Source organism: Lithobates pipiens, unplaced genomic scaffold (genome assembly GCF_037356315.1).
Source record: "Lithobates pipiens isolate NorthernLeopardFrog02 unplaced genomic scaffold, aLitPip1_a1.2 Scaffold_28, whole genome shotgun sequence".
NCBI lineage: Eukaryota > Metazoa > Chordata > Amphibia > Anura > Ranidae > Lithobates > Lithobates pipiens.
In genome coordinates this window covers 225,642,548-225,657,545 of record NW_027507789.1, presented here as the reverse complement: position 1 = coordinate 225,657,545, position 14,998 = coordinate 225,642,548, and the positions used below count along the sequence as shown (strand labels likewise).

At 51.9% G+C, this 14,998-nt stretch overlaps 1 protein-coding gene across 1 annotated transcript in view; it reads right to left on the bottom strand.

Moving 5' to 3' along the window:
• Window positions 1-14,998, bottom strand: part of LOC143934817 (phosphatidylinositol 3,4,5-trisphosphate-dependent Rac exchanger 1 protein-like) — a 52,659-nt gene that overhangs the window by 21,682 nt on the left and 15,979 nt on the right. The window lies entirely within an intron of this gene.

Genomic DNA, 14,998 nt, shown 5'->3' with positions numbered 1-14,998 from the left:
GAACAGTATAATATATACAATGTATCTACAACCACGGGAACTACAACCACGGGAACGGTATAATATATACAATGTATCTACAACCACGGGAACTACAACCACGGGAACGGTATAATATATACAATGTATCTACAACCACGGGAACGGTATAATATATACAATGTATCTACAACCACGGGAACTGTATAATATATACAATGTATCTACAACCACGGGAACGGTATAATATACACAATGTATCTACAACCACGGGAACGGTATAATATACACAATGTATCTACAACCACGGGAACTGTATAATATATACAATGTATCTACAACCACGGGAACGGTATAATATATACAATGTATCTACAACCACGGGAACGGTATAATACGTATCTACAACCACGGGAACCGTATAATATATACCGTATATACTCGAGTATAAGCCGAGATTTTCAGCCTCTTTTTTGAGGCTGAAAGTGCCCCCCTCGGCTTATACTCGAGTCATCGCTGTCTGCCCGCTCGATCAGCGTGTCGAGCAGACAGACAGCGGCCATTCTGATTCAAAAGCCGCGCCTCCGGCTCCGCCTTCGCCTGTGATAGGCGGAACACTGAATTTCCCAGCAGCCTGTGTTCCGCCTATCACGGACGTCGTATCATCCTCGTACTACGGACGAGGATGATACGACGTCTGTGATAGGCGGAACACAGGCTGCTGGGAAATTCAGTGTTCCGCCTATCACAGGCGAAGGCGGCGGCGCAGCTTTTGAACTTTACAATGGCCGCCGACGAAGAGGGCACGGGACGGCACGGCACGGGACGGGACGGGACGGGGGCAAGGCAAGGCACGACACGGGACGGATGCAAGGAGGCAAGGCACGACACGGGACGGATGCAAGGAGGCAAGGCACGGCACGGGACGGAGGCAAGGAGGCAAGGCACGGGACGGAGGCTCGGGACAAAGGTAGGCTGGACACACACACACACACACACACACACACACACACACACACACACACACACACGGTTGGAGACACACACAGGGATGGATGGATGGATGGATGGAGACACACACACACAGGGATGGATGGATGGATGGATGGATGGAGACACACACACACAGGGATGGATGGATGGATGGATGGAGACACACACACACAGGGATGGATGGATGGATGGACACACACACACACAGGGATGGATGGACGGACACACAGGGATGGACGGACACACAGGGATGGACGGACACACAGGGATGGACGGACACACAGGGATGGACGGACACACAGGGATGGACGGACACACAGGGATGGACGGACACACAGGGATGGACGGACACACACACAGGGATGGACAGGCATGTCTCACCCTCGGCTTATACACGAGTCAATAAGTTTGCCAGTTTTTTTGGGGGTAAATTGGGGGCCTCGGCTTATATTCGGGTCGGCCTATACTCGAGTATATACGGTACAATGTATCTACAACCACGGGAATAGTATAATATATACAATGTATCTACAACCACGGGAACCGTATAATATATACAATGTATCTGCAACCACGGGAATAGTATAATATATACAATGTATCTACAACCACGGGAACCGTATAATATATACAATGTATCTACAACCATGGGAACCGTATAATATATACAATGTATCTACAACCACGGGAACTACAACCACGGGAACGGTATAATATATACATTGTATCTACAACCACGGGAACCGTATAATATATACAATGTATCTACAACCACGGGAATAGTATAATATATACAATGTATTGTAGACATGTCACTGGAGAAGTGATCGAGGGGGTGTACATCTCACCTAGGTTGCTACACAGTGTGAGATGGTAAATCCAGGATGGATCAGTTTCTCAGCAGCGATATGCTGCTGAGTTGTTATTTAATTTTGCCGGGCCTGGGTTTATATGGAATGGCAGGTAGGTTTGGTAGAGGGACCTGTCATTCCACATCCCCCGATCCAGTTCTGGGTTTTGGATCAGGTGAGCTTTGATCCTAATTAGCCTGGGAAGCTAAAGGCTCTGCAGGGTCTGCAGGTGGTTGCTCTCAGCCAGGGAATGAACAATCTGTGTGTTGAAGGAAGCTGCAAGCACAGCCACTGCTGGAGCTAAAACTCACCCTGCGATATCCAGGCGAAAGACGCTGTGTTTGTAAGTGTCAGATAGGTGAGCAGAACCTGTTAGTAAGCGCCCAGCCGGGCTAGGACTTTTATTTTTGTTGTACTTAGAAAGCACGGTGTTGCTGTATATTTTGTTTGCTGGACTGTTTGTACCACGAATAAACGCCAAGATCTGCTTTATAAATTCCAAGTCTGCTGTGAACTGTGTCCAAACACACCCTACCCCGGGAAGATCCCTTACAGTATCTACAACCACGGGAATAGTATAATATATACAATGTATCTAAAACCACGGGAATAGTATAATATATACAATGTATCTACAACCACGGGAACTACAACCACGGGAACGGTATAATATATACAATGTATCTACAACCACGGGAACCGTATAATATATACAATGTATCTACAACCACGGGAACTGTATAATATATACAATGTATCTACAACCACGGGAACTACAACCACGGGAACGGTATAATATATACAATGTATCTACAACCACAGGAACGGTATAATATATACAATGTATCTACAACCACGGGAACGGTATAATATATACAATATATCTACAACCACGGGAACTACAACCACGGGAACGGTATAATATATACAATGTATCTACAACCACGGGAACCGTATAATATATACAATGTATCTACAACCACGGGAACTGTATAATATATACAATGTATCTACAACCACGGGAACGGTATAATATATACAATGTATCTACAACCACAGGAACGGTATAATATATACAATGTATCTACAACCACGGGAATAGTATAATATATACAATGTATCTACAACCACGGGAACCGTATAATATATACAATGTATCTACAACCACGGGAACTGTATAATATATACAATGTATCTACAACCACGGGAACTACAACCACAGGAACGGTATAATATATACAATGTATCTACAACCACAGGAACGGTATAATATATACAATGTATCTACAACCACGGGAATAGTATAATATATACAATGCATCTACAACCACGGGAACTGTATAATATATACAATGTATCTACAACCACGGGAACTACAACCACGGGAACGGTATAATATATACAATGTATCTACAACCACGGGAACTACAACCACGGGAATGGTATAATATATACATTGTATCTACAACCACGGGAACTACAACCACGGGAATGGTATAATATATACAATGTATCTACAACCACGGGAACTACAACCACGGGAACGGTATAATATATACAATGTATCTACAACCACGGGAACTACAACCACGGGAACGGTATAATATATACAATGTATCTACAACCACGTGAATAGTATAATATATACAATGTATCTACAACAACGGGAACTACAACCACGGGAACGGTATAATATATACAATGTATCTACAACCACGGGAACTACAACCACGGGAAGGGTATAATATATACAATGTATCTACAACCACGGGAACTGTATAATATATACAATGTATCTACAACCACGGGAACTACAACCACGGGAAGGGTATAATATATACAATGTATCTACAACCACGGGAACGGTATAATATATACAATGTATAATGATGTCTGCAGGATATAATGTATGGATCCATCACACCCCCTCAGGGTCAGAGTTTATCCGTATAATATAAAGCATTCACAGAGCCTTCAGGAGAGGGATGAGATGTTAGTGGAATTGTCTCGGGTTCAGATTTACAGATAATGTATTTCAGTGTGTGGGGTGAATGGGGGGGAGGGGGATCTGTGATCTGTGAATGCCAAGCCACACCCAACCCAAAGAGGACCCGTCATTGTCTCCAGCCTGCCAGTGTCATCACCGAGACCCCCAGATTATGAGGGTGATCATGTGGAGGATGAGTCGGGGTTCCTCCATAATCCAAGCTTCTGTATACCACGGCTCAGATATTGCGATGTATGGACAGCGTGCAATCACCGCGGTCATCCGAGGAGAAGTGTGAGGACTGTGGTGTGCTCTGTGCTGTACCGAGTCACAATTCACTGCACTGTCCCCCCAGATCCCTGATCACTATGATAGACAAGTCACACGTCTGCCCATAGTCACACAACAAACACCATACCCGTCACACAATACTACAATACTATACAACTCCCCAAACATACAATACTACACAAGCACACAATACTATACAACTCCCCAAACATGCAATACTACACAACTCCCCAAACATGCAATACTACACAACTACACAATACTACACAACTCCCCAAACATGCAATACTACACAAGCACACAATACTATCCAACTCCCCAAACATGCAATACTACACAACTCCCCAAACATGCAATACTACACAACTACACAATACTATACAACTCCCCAAACATGCAATACTACACAACTACACAATACTATACAACTCCCCAAACATGCAATACTACACAACCACACAATACTATACAACTCCCCAAACATGCAATACTACACAACTCCCCAAACATGCAATACTACACAACTACACAATACTATACAACTCCCCAAACATGCAATACTACACAACCACACAATACTATACAACTCCCCAAACATGCAATACTACACAACTCCCCAAACATGCAATACTACACAACCACACAATACTATACAACTCTCCAAACATGCAATACTACACAAGCACACAATACTATACAACTCCCCAAACATGCAATACTACACAACCACACAATACTATCCAACTCCCCAAACATGCAATACTACACAACTCCCCAAACATGCAATACTACACAACTACACAATACTATACAACTCCCCAAACATGCAATACTACACAACCACACAATACTATACAACCCCACAAACATACAATACTATACAACCACACAAAACCATATAATTCCACAAACATTCAATACTACACAAGCACACAATACTATACAATCCCCCAAACATGAAAGCTCAATAGTTTTGTTACAGCTTAAAATTATAATTTTGCCTGGAAACTCCCGCTAATATGAAACTCACTTTAACCCTTCACGTGTAATAATACACAAGCAAACAATACTATACAATTCCCCAAACACACAATAATACACAACCACACAACACTATACAACTCCCGAAACATAGAATACTACACAAGCACACAATACTATACAATACTACACAACCCCACAAACATAAAAAGTTACACAACCACACAAAAACTATATAATTCCCCAAGCATACAATACTACACAACCACACAATACTATACAACTCCCCAAACATACAATAATACACAAGCACACAATACTATGCAACCCCACAAACATACAAAGCTACACAGGCAAACAAAACCATATAATTCCACAAACATTCAATACTACACAAGCATACAATGCTATACAATCCCCCAAACATGTTACTGCTTAAAATTATCATTTTGCATAGAAACTCTCACTAATATGAAACTCACTTTAACCTTTCACATGTAATAGTACACAACACTATACAATTTCCCAAACATACAATACTACACAACCACACAATACTATACAATTCCCCAAACATACAATACTACACAACTACACAATACTATACAATTCCCCAAACATACAATACTACACAACCACACAATACTATACAATTCCCCAAACATACAATACTACACAACTACACAATACTATACAATTCCCCAAACATACAATACTACACAACTACACAATACTATACAATTCCCCAAACATACAATATTACACAACTACACAATTCTACTAAACCCAATAATACTTTACAACTCCACAATCATACACTACTACACAACATTCCCATTTTAAAATACTACACAACCACACAATTCCCCAAATTATGTTACTACATAATGAAAACAGAAACCAATCCCACCATACATCATGTTACCGCCAATTTGGGAAAAATACGCCTCTCCGCCTTTCACCAATTCCCCCAAACACAGATATTCCACCATAAAATAAAAAATATTTGAAAAATGTTAACACAATGTGTGGGAGGGAGGGAGGCACATGACCCCATATAACTGGATTTTACAAAGTGGAACTAAATCGGAACCAAGCATTTCCTGTGCCGGGTATGGGACGTGCCTCAGACTTTATGGCGGACAGTCAGGCGAGGGCTGAGCCTCTTATTGCTGGGTGTCCTGTAGGGGGAGCCACATTGACCAGACACTGGAGGGGCAACACATTTGTAAAAAAAAAACAGCTATACGTGGCAGGGATGGCGCTGACCACCATGCTGCCAAGACAAGGGTAGACCGTGCCGCCCATCACCCCACCAATGATCTATAATCCCAGGCCATTCAGGGCTATTATCTAGATGGTCTCTAGGAGACTACAAAGCAGTGGCCTCCAAATCAAATAAAGACAACAGGCAGACTTAGTGTCACGGGAACTACAACTCTCAGCATGTCCTGCCAGGCAGTATCAGAGATTTGCTGAGAATTCCTCAGTCCATGCTGGGAGGCTGGGAGGAGACCAAATGCAGCATCCAGAAAAATTGAGGCTGGAAGACCATCAAAGGCTTTGCCTTCAGTAAAATGCGAGCGGATCCCATCGCTGCGCCCAGACCCCCAGAGAGAGCGGAGAGGAATGCGAGACTCCTCTCCCCAACACCTCCATAGATTGGGGCCGCCATGTCAGATCCTACGCCAACAACTGCCACTCACTGTGCCAACCGGGATAAGATTTATAAGAAGAGAGGCCGGCTACAAACAGATAGACGTTCCTTCACAGGAGGCCAAAGATCTCCACCTAACCGCGATCTGAAGAGCTGACAATCTAAAGCTGGTCGCTCAGTACAAGCCAATCATTCAAGAGGACCAACACAATGCCTTCCCTGCACCCCTCATCAGGCATCTCTATGAGATGGTTGTTGATAAATCTAAAAGGAGATTGTACAATCAGGTTGAAGCATGCGGTCTATAAGGACCATTTATCTCCAGAGGCTGGACGACAATGTGCCGCCTCCGAGACCATCGTCATATCTCCTCACCACACCACACTGCACTGTCTCCGGGGATGATGGAGACCCGGCCTTGTAGAACGAGGGTGGGAGCGCTCAGTGATACGTCTTATGACTCCGAACCCCGACCATCACCAACCAATCCATTACCAATAATCAATATGTGAGCAACTGTCTGCAGTACAGATATCTCAAACGTGGAGCATTGTACTCAATTCATCCCTACTGCCACATTTTATTCTACTCTCCCCCGCTCCACGCAACCCCCCCCCCCCTGCTCCACGCTAAGCTCCCCTGTTCTATGTTACCCTCCCCTGCTCCACGCTACCCTCCCCCCACTTCACTCCCCTGCTCCACGCTACACTCCCCTCCTACCCTCCCCTGCTCCACGCTCCCCTACCCCACTCCACGCTATGCTCCCCCGCTCCACGCTACCCTACCCTGCTCAATGCTACCCTCCCCCGCTCCACGCTACTCTCCCCTGCTACCCTCCCCTACTCCACGCTACACTCCCCTCCTACCCTCCCCTGCTCCACGCTCCCCTACCCCACTCCACGCTATGCTCCCCCGCTCCACGCTACCCTACCCTGCTCAATGCTACCCTCCCCCGCTCCACGCTACTCTCCCCTGCTACCCTCCCCTACTCCACGCTACACTCCCCTCCTACCCTCCCCTGCTCCACGCTCCCCTACCCCACTCCACGCTATGCTCCCCCGCTCCACGCTACCCTACCCTGCTCAATGCTACCCTCCCCCACTCCATGCTACTCTCCCCTGCTACCCTCCCCTGCTATGCTCCCCCACTCCATGCTACCCTACCCTGCTCCACGCTACCCTACCCCACTCCACGCTACCCTTCCCTGCTATGCTCCCCTGCTCCATGCTACCCTGAATTGCTATGCTCTCCTGCTCCACGCTACGCTCCCCTGCTACCTTCCCCTGCTCCACGCTACTCTCCCCTGCTATGCTCCCCCGCTCCATGCTACCCTACCCTGCTCAACGCTAACCTCCCCCGTTACACGCTACCTTCCCCTGCTATGCTCCCCCGCTCCACGCTACCCTGAATTGCTATGCTCTCCTGCTACCCTCCCCTGCTATGCGCCACGCTACCCTCCCCTGCTATGCGCCACGCTACCTTCCCCTGCTATGCTCCACGCTACCCTCCCCTGCTATGCTCCCCGCCAAGCCCCCCCTTCTACAGAGGAGGAGCCAACAGCGGGGTCAGAGGAGGTCAGAGGAGGAGCCAACAGCGGGGTCAGAGGAGGAGCCAACAGCGGGGTCAGAGGAGGAGCCAACAGCGGGGTCAGAGGAGGAGCCAACAGCAGGGTCAGGCTCAGCGGGGGTCGGAGGAGGAGCCAACAACGGGGTCCGAGGAGGAGCCAACAACGGGGTCCGAGGAGGAGCCAACAACGGGGTCCGAGGAGGAGCCAACAACGGGGTCCGAGGAGGAGCCAACAACGGGGTCCGAGGAGGAGCCAACAACGGGGTCCGAGGAGGAGCCAACAGCAGCTCAAAGAAGAAGCCAACAGCGGGGTCAGAGGAGGAGCCAACAGCGGGGTCAGAGGAGGAGCCAACAGCAGGGTCAGAGGAGGAGCCAACAGCGGGGTCAGAGGAGGAGCCAACAGCGGGGTCAGAGGAGGAGCCAACAGCGGGGTCTGAGGAGGAGCCAACAGCGGGGTCCGAGGAGGAGCCAACAGCAGCAACAGCGGGGTCAGAGGAGGAGCCAACAGCGGGGTCAGAGGAGGAGCCAACAGCGGGGTCCGAGGAGGAGCCAACAGCAGCTCAAAGAAGCCGCCAACAGCGGGGTCAGAGGAGGAGCCAACAGCGGGGTCCGAGGAGGAGCCAACAGCAGCTCAAAGAAGAAGCCAACAGCGGGGTCAGAGGAGGAGCCAACAGCGGGGTCAGAGGAGGAGCCAACAGCAGCTCAAAGAAGAAGCCAACAGCAGGGTCAGAGGAGGAGCCAACAGCAGGGTCAGAGGAGGAGCCAACAGCAGGGTCAGAGGAGGAGCCAACAGCAGGGTCAGAGGAGGAGCCAACAGCAGGGTCAGAGGAGGAGCCAACAGCAGGGTCAGAGGAGGAGCCAACAGCAGGGTCAGAGGAGGAGCCAACAGCAGGGTCAGAGGAGGAGCCAACAGCAGGGTCAGAGGAGGAGCCAACAGCGGGGTCCGAGGAGAAGCCAACAGCGGGGTCCGAGGAGAAGCCAACAGCGGGGTCAGAGGAGGAGCCAACAGCGGGGTCAGAGGAGGAGCCAACAGCAGCTCAAAGAAGAAGCCAACAGCAGGGTCAGAGGAGGAGCCAACAGCAGGGTCAGAGGAGGAGCCAACAGCGGGGTCAGAGGAGGAGCCAACAGCGGGGTCAGAGGAGGAGCCAACAGCGGGGTCAGAGGAGGAGCCAACAGCGGGGTCAGAGGAGGAGCCAACAGCGGGGTCCGAGGAGGAGCCAACAGCGGGGTCCGAGGAGGAGCCAACAGCGGGGTCCGAGGAGGAGCCAACAGCGGGGTCCGAGGAGGAGCCAACAGCGGGGTCCGAGGAGGAGCCAACAGCAGCAACAGCGGGGTCAGAGGAGGAGCCAACAGCGGGGTCAGAGGAGGAGCCAACAGCGGGGTCTGAGGAGGAGCCAACAGCGGGGTCTGAGGAGGAGCCAACAGCGGGGTCTGAGGAGGAGCCAACAGCGGGGTCTGAGGAGGAGCCAACAGCGGGGTCTGAGGAGGAGCCAACAGCGGGGTCAGAGGAGGAGCCAACAGCGGGGTCCGAGGAGGAGCCAACAGCAGCTCAAAGAAGAAGCCAACAGCGGGGTCAGAGGAGGAGCCAACAGCGGGGTCAGAGGAGGAGCCAACAGCGGGGTCAGAGGAGGAGCCAACAGCAGCTCAAAGAAGAAGCCAACAGCGGGGTCAGAGGAGGAGCCAACAGCGGGGTCAGAGGAGGAGCCAACAGCGGGGTCAGAGGAGGAGCCAACAGCGGGGTCAGAGGAGGAGCCAACAGCGGGGTCAGAGGAGGAGCCAACAGCAGCTCAAAGAAGCCGCCAACAGCGGGGTCAGAGGAGGAGCCAACAGCGGGGTCAGAGGAGGAGCCAACAGCGGGGTCCGAGGAGGAGCCAACAGCAGCAACAGCGGGGTCAGAGGAGGAGCCAACAGCGGGGTCAGAGGAGGAGCCAACAGCGGGGTCCGAGGAGGAGCCAACAGCGGGGTCCGAGGAGGAGCCAACAGCAGCAACAGCGGGGTCAGAGGAGGAGCCAACAGCGGGGTCAGAGGAGGAGCCAACAGCGGGGTCGGAGGAGGAGCCAACAGCGGGGTCGGAGGAGGAGCCAACAGCGGGGTCAGAGGAGGAGCCAACAGCGGGGTCCGAGGAGGAGCCAACAGCAGCAACAGCGGGGTCAGAGGAGGAGCCAACAGCAGGGTCAGAGGAGGAGCCAACAGCAGGGTCAGAGGAGGAGCCAACAGCAGGGTCAGAGGAGGAGCCAACAGCGGGGTCCGAGGAGGAGCCAACAGCAGCAACAGCGGGGTCAGAGGAGGAGCCAACAGCGGGGTCAGAGGAGGAGCCAACAGCGGGGTCCGAGGAGGAGCCAACAGCAGCTCAAAGAAGCCGCCAACAGCGGGGTCAGAGGAGGAGCCAACAGCGGGGTCCGAGGAGGAGCCAACAGCAGCTCAAAGAAGAAGCCAACAGCGGGGTCAGAGGAGGAGCCAACAGCGGGGTCAGAGGAGGAGCCAACAGCGGGGTCAGAGGAGGAGCCAACAGCAGCTCAAAAAATAAGCCAACAGCGGGGTCAGAGGAGGAGCCAACAGCTGGGTCAGAAGAGGAGCCAACAGCGGGGTCAGAGGAGGAGCCAACAGCGGGGTCAGAGGAGGAGCCAACAGCTGGGTCAGAGGAGGAGCCAACAGCTGGGTCAGAGGAGGAGCCAACAGCTGGGTCAGAGGAGGAGCCAACAGCTGGGTCAGAGGAGGAGCCAACAGCTGGGTCAGAGGAGGAGCCAACAGCTGGGTCAGAGGAGGAGCCAACAGCGGGGTCAGAGGAGGAGCCAACAGCGGGGTCAGAGGAGGAGCCAACAGCGGGGTCAGAGGAGGAGCCAACAGCGGGGTCAGAGGAGGAGCCAACAGCGGGGTCAGAGGAGGAGCCAACAGCGGGGTCAGAGGAGGAGCCAACAGCGGGGTCAGAGGAGGAGCCAACAGCGGGGTCAGAGGAGGAGCCAACAGCGGGGTCAGAGGAGGAGCCAACAGCAGGGTCAGAGGAGGAGCCAACAGCAGGGTCAGAGGAGGAGCCAACAGCAGGGTCAGAGGAGGAGCCAACAGCAGGGTCAGAGGAGGAGCCAACAGCAGGGTCAGAGGAGGAGCCAACAGCAGGGTCAGAAGAGGAGCCAACAGCGGGGTCCAAGGAGGAGCCAACAACGGGTTCAGAGGAGAAGCCAACAACGGGTTCAGAGGAGGAGCCAACAGCGGGGTCAGAGGAGGAGCCAACAGCGGGGTCAGAGGAGGAGCCAACAGCGGGGTCAGAGGAGGAGCCAACAGCGGGGTCAGAGGAGGAGCCAACAGCGGGGTCAGAGGAGGAGCCAACAGCGGGGTCAGAGGAGGAGCCAACAGCGGGGTCAGAGGAGGAGCCAACAGCGGGGTCAGAGGAGGAGCCAACAGCAGGGTCAGAGGAGGAGCCAACAGCAGGGTCAGAGGAGGAGCCAACAGCAGGGTCAGAGGAGGAGCCAACAGCAGGGTCAGAGGAGGAGCCAACAGCAGGGTCAGAGGAGGAGCCAACAGCAGGGTCAGAGGAGGAGCCAACAGCAGGGTCAGAGGAGGAGCCAACAGCAGGGTCAGAGGAGGAGCCAACAGCAGGGTCAGAGGAGGAGCCAACAGCGGGGTCAGAGGAGGAGCCAACAGCGGGGTCAGAGGAGAAGCCAACAGCGGGGTCCGAGGAGAAGCCAACAGCGGGGTCCGAGGAGAAGCCAACAGCGGGGTCAGAGGAGGAGCCAACAGCAGGGTCAGAGGAGGAGCCAACAGCAGGGTCAGAGGAGGAGCCAACAGCAGGGTCAGAGGAGGAGCCAACAGCGGGGTCAGAGGAGGAGCCAACAGCGGGGTCCAAGGAGGAGCCAACAACGGGTTCAGAGGAGGAGCCAACAACGGGTTCAGAGGAGGAGCCAACAACGGGTTCAGAGGAGAAGCCAACAACGGGTTCAGAGGAGAAGCCAACAGCGGGGTCAGAGGAGGAGCCAACAGCGGGGTCAGAGGAGGAGCCAACAGCGGGGTCAGAGGAGGAGCCAACAGCGGGGTCAGAGGAGGAGCCAACAGCGGGGTCAGAGGAGGAGCCAACAGTGGGGTCAGAGGAGGAGCCAACAGCGGGGTCAGAGGAGGAGCCAACAGCAGGGTCAGAGGAGGAGCCAACAGCGGGTCAGAGATGACAGTTGCTCTTTAAAAATGATGATTTAAACCCAATCCGCCTGCTCCATATCACACTCTTCTGCTCTGCATTCTAACCTTCAGCTCCCCCGGTTAGACAATGGTTTATGATGCACAGAGCACAGATGCACAGAGCACACTAACTGTCATCCGGTTCGGGTTTAAATCAACTTTAAACAATCCCTTTGAATGACGTGTCCCATCCCCCTCCATGGAAGAGATTTATTTTATGTTGTGTGTAACATTTACATTCGTGGTGCTGAATGTCATTCAATTTTCTGTGCTGCCAAAACATTTTCTAGAAGACTCGTAAATATCCGAATGAATGAAGTCATTGACTATGGAGCTCGGCTGAGTAATATTTACTGAGCACACAACATCACCCCGGCATAGAGCGGCATCACAGCTCCCCCGACACCGCTAAGACACGTGAGAGGACCATAGAGAAAGAGGAGCCATGTGTGGCCCTCCGCACACTGTGATTGGTCGTTCTGCTCTCTAGGGGCCCTCTGTACACTGTGATTGGTCGTTCTGCTCTCTAGGGGCCCTCTGTACACTGTGATTGGTCGTTCTGCTCTCTGGGGGCCCTCTGTACACTGTGATTGGTCGTTCTGCACTCTAGGGGCCCTCTGCACACTGTGATTGGTCGTTCTGCTCTCTAGGGGCCCTCTGTACACTGTGATTGGCCGTTCTGCTCTCTAGGGGCCCTCTGTACACTGTGATTGGTCGTTCTGCTCTCTGGGGGCCCTCTGTACACTGTGATTGGTCGTTCTGCACTCTAGGGGCCCTCTGCACACTGTGATTGGTCGTTCTGCTCTCTAGGGGCACTCTGCACACTGTGATTGGTCGTTCTGTCCTGTAGGGGCCCTCTGCCCACTGTGATTGGTCGCTCTGTAGGGTGTTGCGAGTTTTAAATAAAGGTGCACTTTCTGCCTCGGTTTCTGGCCGAGGGCCCAGTGGTCGGAACTCGGAAGCTGCTCACATGTACCGATAAATTGGCCTCAATGACGGGTCGGGAGCAGATGTGCGTCTGATGACTTTCTGCACAACAGGAATTAGAGGAAAGTGGAATTTATACATAAATGGCCAAGCTGGCTTCCGGAGGTTTATTTATAAAAAGACTAATATCCCTGGAATTCACCACACAAGGAGCCTGCTGGGGCCCCGGAGCCGATAAAGGAGGGTACAGGAGAAGTATAGGGGAACTCTTCCTTGTAGAGGACCAGGGGAGGCAGGTGAGGTGGCCACCTTGGGCGTTCAACAGGAGGGGGGAGGGCAGGACCTGCAACCTATGCTGCTGGGGTAGACCGCAGGTCATAGGGGACACACTTTAGCTTTTTAGCCTTCAGCGCTAAAGGACTTTGTACCAGCACTGTGGGAGAAAAGGGGTGACTACACTGGGGACTCAGCTATGATATGGTGGAAGAACAGGGGTGACCACACCGAGGGCTCAGCTAAGATATGGTGGAAGAACAGGGGTGACCACACCGAGGGCTCAGCTATGATATGGTGGAAGAACAGGGGTGACCACACTGGGGGCTGATCTATGACATGATGGAAGAAGAGGGGTGACCACACTGGTAACTCAGCTATGACATGATTGAAGAAGAGATGTGACCACACTGGGGGCTCAGCTATGATATGGAGAAGAAGAGAAGTGACCACACTGGGGGCTCAGCTATGACATGGAGAAGAAGAGAAGTGACCACACTGGGGGCTCAGCTATGACATGGAGAAGAAGAGAAGTGACCACACTGGGGACTCAGCTATGATATGGTGGAAGAAGAGGGGTGACCACACTGGTAACTCAGCTATGACATGATTGAAGAAGAGGGGTGATCACACTGGGGGCTCAGCTATGACATGATGGAAGAAGAGGGGTGACCACATTGGAGGCTCAGCTATGACATGATGGAAGAAGAGGGGTGACCACACTGGGGGCTCAGCTATGACATGATTGAAGAAGAGATGTGACCACACTGGGGACTCAGCTATGATATGGAGAAGAAGAGGGGTGACCACACTGGGGGCTCAGCTATGACATGGAGAAGAAGAGGGGTGACCACACTGGAGGCTCAGCTATGACATGATGGAAGAAGAGGGGTGACCACACTGGGGGCTCATCTATGACATGATGGAAGAAGAGGGGTGACCACATTGGAGGCTCAGCTATGAAATGATGGAAGAAGAGGGGTGACCACACTGGAGGCTCAGCTATGACATGATGGAAGAAGAGGGGTGACCACACTGGGGGCTTCAGCTATGACATGATGGATGGAGAGGGGTGACCACATTGGAGGCTCAGCTATGACATGATGGAAGAAGAGGGGTGACCACACTGGAGGCTCAGCTATGACATGATGGAAGAAGAGGGGTGACCACACTGGAGGCTCAGCTATGACATGATGGAAGAAGAGGGGTGACCACACTGGAGGCTCAGCTATGACATGATGGAAGAAGAGGGGTGACCACACTGGGGGCTCAGCTATGACATGATGGAAGAAGAGGGGTGACCACACTGGGGGCTCAGCTATGACA